This window comes from Alexandromys fortis, unplaced genomic scaffold (assembly GCF_014885135.2).
Source record: "Alexandromys fortis isolate MF-2015 unplaced genomic scaffold, M_Fortis_MF-2015_v1.1 scaffold_276, whole genome shotgun sequence".
NCBI classification, from domain to species: domain Eukaryota; kingdom Metazoa; phylum Chordata; class Mammalia; order Rodentia; family Cricetidae; genus Alexandromys; species Alexandromys fortis.
The window spans coordinates 1,352,209-1,359,139 of NW_026068224.1; positions in this window are offsets into that span (position 1 = coordinate 1,352,209).

Below are 6,931 nucleotides of genomic sequence, written 5' to 3' on the forward strand. Positions count from 1 at the left end.
TAAGCCATTGGCTGAAAACTGCTTCTTTATTAACCAATAAAAGCAACACATAGACAGAAAGACTTCTCATATTATTGACTAAACTGAATTCAGGGGGTTTTGTTGGTGGTGGTCTTTAGTGGTTGTCAAATTTTGATTGGCAGAACTCCACATTTACACTTTATTTCTTACTTGCCACTTCCCTCCATTGCCTGTGTGGCTGTTTCCTGACCTTTTTCCACGGCATAAGTTCTTTAGCATATGAAGGCACTTTTGAGAAAAAGCTGAGATAAAATTAATGTATAAACTTCTTTCCTTCTTATATCTGCTTTATACAGTTTTTGTTTGTGTCCCAAGAAACATATCACTGTAGAGATGTAAACGATTCATTTAAAATTTCTGACAAGGCCTCTATGAAATTATATCTATTTTTGTAAATGACACACTTATGAAGTCATAAGGTCATAGAGCTTTCTCTCTTGCATTCATTTAGTTCTCTGTTCTGTTGCTCTGGACTTAATTAGCCTGGCTGCACATCAACACCCTTCAATGTTCTTGCCTTCTCTACAATGTTGCACAAAAGTCCTACACAAAGTGAACAGGGAAAAATAAAGCATGACTATCTATATTCATTTGCATTTGGAAATTACCATTTTATATTATTTGCATATGTTTGCCTAATAAGAGTGATCCAGGCCTGGTTACACAACAACCATAAAGCATGGAGCTGAAACTTTCTAATTAGACAACCTATCCTTTGTATAAATTATCACTCAAAAACTGAGATCTATAACATGACTGAGCTATCTACTGTCTGCATATGTATTCTATTCAATGGAAATGAAATCAGCATAAATAAAAGATATCTGCACAGATTTATTACAGCACTGTTCACAATAGCTGTGGTATAGATGTAATCTTAGTTCCTTTCAATAGGTGAATGAATGAAGACTATCTAATACATATTAAATAATACTCTATTACTCTGAAATACAAAAGACTGAAATTTTCATTTGCAACAAAATGGATATAACTAGAAGTCATCATGTTAAATGAAATAAACTAGATGCAGAAATAAAAGTGCCATAATGATATTTACCATATTTTGATATGTTTTCAACTACTGATTTTATCCTTGTAGTTTATCAAGCCACATGCCCGGTAACTTAACTCACAAAGTCATGCTAAAGTAGGTAGTCTTTTATATAAAAATGTTTACTTTTGAACATATTATACTTACATGAACACAATGAAATATAATCATATCTATACATATTCCTGCTCCAACTCCTCTCAATTTTCCTAAGCTAACTTACCAACTTCATATCTTTTTTAGATAGCTTATTATGTTCAATTAACCCCACCCAAATATGCATCAGCTATCCACTAGAACATAAAAAAAAAAACTTTCTACAGAATGTGTCTTCAATAATGAATGATTCACCTTCCAGCAATAGTTATCCATTGTCAATAGCTCCTCAGTAAGCCAGGACAGGGGTGTGAGAGAAGATCACTCACATAATGTCTGAGAGGATTTTTGTAGACTCAGTCTTGTACAGGACTTTTGCAGGTACCAGATCTGCTGTGAGTACATGGTTTTCACAGCCATGTCAAATCTATAAGAGAATATTTCATAGCACTCTAGATTTTATATTCCTTCTGCTTCGTCTTCTTCAATGTTTTATGAGTTAGGGAGGGTAGGTATGCTAATATAGATGTCCTGATTATTGCCAAACATTGAGTCTCGTATTCTTAGCATTTTGACCAATTATGCATCTCTCCATCAACTAAAGACCACTTCAAAAATATCTTTCTCTGACCAATTCTGAGAGTAGCTCAAGCCTATGGATATAAAAATAAATATTTAGATAGCAAGCAATTAGTACTGTTACTTTCTAAGTTTGTCTGGATGTTTCTCAAAAAGAAAAGAAAGAAACCTAAAAATAGAACTGTTTTATGACCCAACTCTATCACCCCTGGAAGTATATCCTGCAGAATTTTTACTCTACTGGGGTTACACTTACACATTCATGTTCCTTCCTGCTCTGTTCACAATAGCCAGGAAATAAAATATATTTTGCTGTTTATGAACAGAAGAATGAGAAAGAAAAATGTGGCACACACAATGGGAAGTTAATCAACTTTAAGGAAAATGAAATCATGAAATTTGGACGCAAATTTACAAAACTGGAAAATATTATACCAAATCATATACTCAGGTCTAGAAAAAAACTAATACCTTCATTCTTCCTCACACAGAAATAGGAATTTCAAACCTTTGTTTTTTTTTCTTTTTTTTTTTATATTTAACTTGGAGTACAATTAGAAGCCAGAAAAAAAAAAAAAAAAAACAGAAAGCACATTGCAGGAAGGCATTTTCATGGAGGGGGGAAGTAGACTACAGGCTAAGTGAAAGTAGTGAGGAAGAATACTGGGGTGCAAAGGGGCAGAAAGGGATAACTATGGGAACATTAAGGAATTTAGGTTGGGGGTTAAACCAAAGAAATTGGATCTGAAGAACTATATGGAAGCCTATTTTATAACCCAGAATTTTAAAAGTGGGGGGATAGTATAACTTATGTGGAAAAAAGAATGAAGAACACTAAGGGTTAAAACATTAAACTGAAACAGAAGTGGGAATATGTGGAAAAGAGAAAGGGGTAGCAGGTCATTTAACCAAAACTAGGATATATGAACAAATACTTAATGAAACCTACTAGGTAGTAAACTAATTTCAGACTACAACCTAAAAAAAAAAAGTGTTTGAATTACCCTAAATTGGATGGACAATGTTATTCTCAGAAAACAGAGATTATTAATTAAACTTGTAGTGCAACATATGTAATATCTTCCTATAAGTTATTGTTTAGGGAATCACCAGAGGTCACCCCCAAAACAGACTGCTACTGACCTTAGTTATCCACTATACTATATACTAAGACCCTCTTGTTAAGTTTCCCATATACTTTGGCTACAGGACATTACAAATCAATCTTAAACTGTTCAGGAAGCATCTTCCCTGGTGGCTAGTGTTCATAGTGCCTGAGATGAAATAGGCTACTAGGAGAAAGACAATTTTCCCCAAGGTTAGCCACTGCAAGTTGTAATACCAACCTTCCAGGCAAGAAGCACCTATTTTTGCAATAGTGGCATGACTGCAATAGGTTATTTAGGCACTTTCTGATCATGTTAGAGGCAAGCTTGACAGGGGGGAGATTTTATGTCTGACACTGTAATTCTGGTAAAATACCTACATCTGGAGAGGCCATAGGCCTTAGGGTAGAACTTGCTATTGTTATTTTGCTAATGTAAGTATTAATCCCATTTTACATAAGAAATTTATGTGTATAAAATAACAAAGAAAGTGAATAGTAAAAACCAAATTTATATTTATATTTCCTGATCCTTGTAGAAAGCATCACTAAATGTGAGAAATATAACTGTACCAGATTGTTCACTTTCTCCTTGTGCCTTAAATCATCTATAGTTCTAACTGAAATTGCTAGGGATAATAAACCACACCTCTGTTGAAATTCTCCAAGGCTGATTGATTGATTAGAATATCATTACTGTGGATAAATGAAGTATTATAGACAGTTCCAAAAATTCATTAGCTGTTATTAATTACCTTTAAGAGCTATTCATTAATCACCTTCTAAGATGTATAATTTAAAGTGGGAATGGGGTGTAGGATATGTAATACTATAAGTGTCCTTTGATCTCAGCATAAGTTAATATGTTTATGTTTTTCATAGAATTAGAAGCCTGATTTCATATACACATACATACATATACATACACATATATTATACATGTATATACATAGATATTCCATAAGTATATTGAGACTATGATATGCATGTATGGTAGAAAGAAAAATAATATCACCACATTAAAAAATAAAATGTAGTCAGTTTATTTGATTGTCTCAAAAGAAAAAAATCTTATGATAATTAATTTCAGGCCTAGTCATACTTTTATTTATTCTGAATCATTCTACACAGAAATGTGTTTATTTCTGATTTCCATACTTTTTCTTACCTCATTTTTGTTGCTACAAAATAATTTCACTATTTGTAATTATTTTATGGCAAATTTTTATTCATTCTTTTGTTTTTGTTTTTGTTGTTTTGAGACTTGTTTTTTTGAATATCCTTGGCTGTCCTAGACCTATCACTGTAGACCAGGCGGGCCTAGAACTCAAACTCACAGAGATCTGCCAGTCTTTGGCTTGGGAGTGCTGGAAATAAAGGCATGCACCAACACCACTCAGTTTTTAATCATTCTTAAATATGAATTTTAACTATTTAAGACATATGCAGGAAAAGTTTTCCTGAAGAGCTGACTTTGTGACCCACTGCCCCCAACTGTCTCATGTTTACCTCACCATTTCCCGCACCTACTTTGCTTTATGAAATGTAGAGATTTTATAATACATACTGTTGCATTTTGTTATGCAATTGTTTGTAGTATAACAGCTCTCTAATCAAAAGTATGGTTCTTTATATCTTCTGAGGCATTAACAGTTCTGGCTTGGTGAGACATTCAGAAAACCTTCAGCAATTTTTGAAATTGACTAAATTTATTTAACATAGGGTTTATTTCAAGGTATCTGAGTTTAATCCATTCTAAAATATAGAGAAAATGAACATGAAAAGCAGTCAAATAAAGGCTTTTCTGTAATTAATATTTTCCACCTTTGACACTGTCTTTTTAGGAAAATGGGCATCTTTAAATTGCCTCAATTTATTTAATTGAATCAATGGGACATATTAATAGCTCTTGCTAGAACTGGACACAGTGGAGAGTGATGCCATATTACTGAATATTAAGTAATGTCTAAGGTTAAAATTAAAAATATAGCAGGGATTTTACCACATATAGGTATTCAAATGTGCTTACAGAATTCTCCCGGAGTTCTTGCTCACCTAATCTATAATATTATTCAGATGTTTGCATATGCAGTTTAGTATAATAATATGATAATGTTTGCAAAGAAATACCACTGTACTGCTATTTTCTTTTAGGTGCAAAAATCACTAAATTGAAGAAAAAATTGTTTCGTAGACAAAAGAAAACATATCTTTTGTCTTTCCTATAACTCTTCACCTAGTCCAACTGTAAACTTTTGTAATGAGCTCTGCTACAGTAGTCCCTATTCTCTTGAAGTCTTTGTGAAACCTGCCGGGTTCAATCTCTTTGAATTTGAACATAAAAATTCTGGTTTGCCAGACATAGAACAATTCCATTGTTGTCCCCAGGCTTGCTTTCTCTGGAATATCTCTTGATAGATGCAAAGAAAACTGATCAAATACTTGGCTTATAAATAATATTTCGAAACACCATATGACACAGAATCAGTTGGCTTATATTTGTTATGAAAAGCCATGAAAGAGAATTTCAGAAAAACTTCCCTTCATCAGGGTCCCAGCATTTTTGGGGGTATGCAGCTTTTCCAACTGTTTTATCTTCATTATATAAACATTGTTCTCTCACTAAAGGACTCACATAAAGGATAATGTGCTTTAATCAAAAGTGGAGCTTGCAAGTTATGTCTTCCAATGAAATAGAGAATTTCTGTCTGGATGCCAAACCTAAAACTCCTAGTTTTGATTTCCCTGCTCTATGGTAAACTAACCAGACAACATATATTGAAAATATTAACTAATAAAATGAGGCAAATGGTTTTTAGGAGAGGAATGAGTATATTATTATTTTTTCTGGATCATTTAAGATTAGTACATTATTGGTTTTAACCTCTATCAATGCTTATTCAGGAAATGATGTTAGGAATGATATTAAATTATTAAATTCCTTGTGTTCTCTAATTATCTTTGATATTACCACTATGAATAAAATCATGTTTACGATTCTGAAAATTATATCTTTATTATGTTTCATTTTATGTTATAAGTCATGATGTTTGGAAAAGTATCCTGTGATTACTTGAAGTCATTCTGATTGTTCTTAAGAATATAAGAGGATTTAGATGAGTGATAATAATGAGTAAGCAAGTAACATTTTAGATGGTGTCACAGTGTAACTGAACAATAAATGCCTTATTAGGTTATCTAGAATGTCCACTTCAACCAAAAAAATGTTGATTAAATTATGGATTGTCCTTAAAGGGGGTGGGGGTTAAGTAAAGATAAGCCATAGTATGAAATATTGCCACGAGGAAAATAAAATAGTTGGAAAAAATCACTCTGTTGAGTTATTTTTTGGTATACTGGTCTAAGTCATGTTTTGGGCTTATTAAAAAGCCTCCACACAAAAAACAGTGAATTCTGAATCATATGTAGCTGTATGTTGTAGATTCATTCTTACATTGAATCTTTTCTATCATCTTTGAAACTCTTGAAAATAATTCCTTCCAATACCACAAGCAATAAACTGAAAGATACAATAGAACTGGGGACTATTCTGTCAAACAGAAGGCTACTTTAAAATGCCACTAGTTATCTTTATACGATGAAAAGATACTTACTGTATTTGGTATTTCATTTCTTCTAGATCCTGAATCTCTGAGAGAGGAAGAGAGGGAGAGAGGAAGAGAAGGAGAGGGAGGGAGGGAGGGAGAGGCAGAGAGAGAGAGAGAGAGCTGCTGATTGGGAATAGTGCGGTCTAACCCCAGTGATACACATCCTCCAATAAGCCTGCACCTCCTAATCCTCCCCAAGCAGCTCTATGAACTCTGAACTGAACATTCAAATCTATGAGCCTATGGGGGCCATTCTCATTCAAACCAACACATCTTCTTTTGTGTCCCTCCTCCCTCCACCTGTAGTCAAGCCCTCCTCCCTCCTCCCTGTAGTCAAGCCCTCCTCCCTCGCCCGTAGTCAATCACTTCTCCCCCCCTGTAGTCAAGTTGTCCTCCCTCCCCTGTAGTCAATCCCTCCTCCCTCCCCCTGTAGTCAATCCCTCCTCCCTCCTCCCTGTAGTCAAGCCCTCC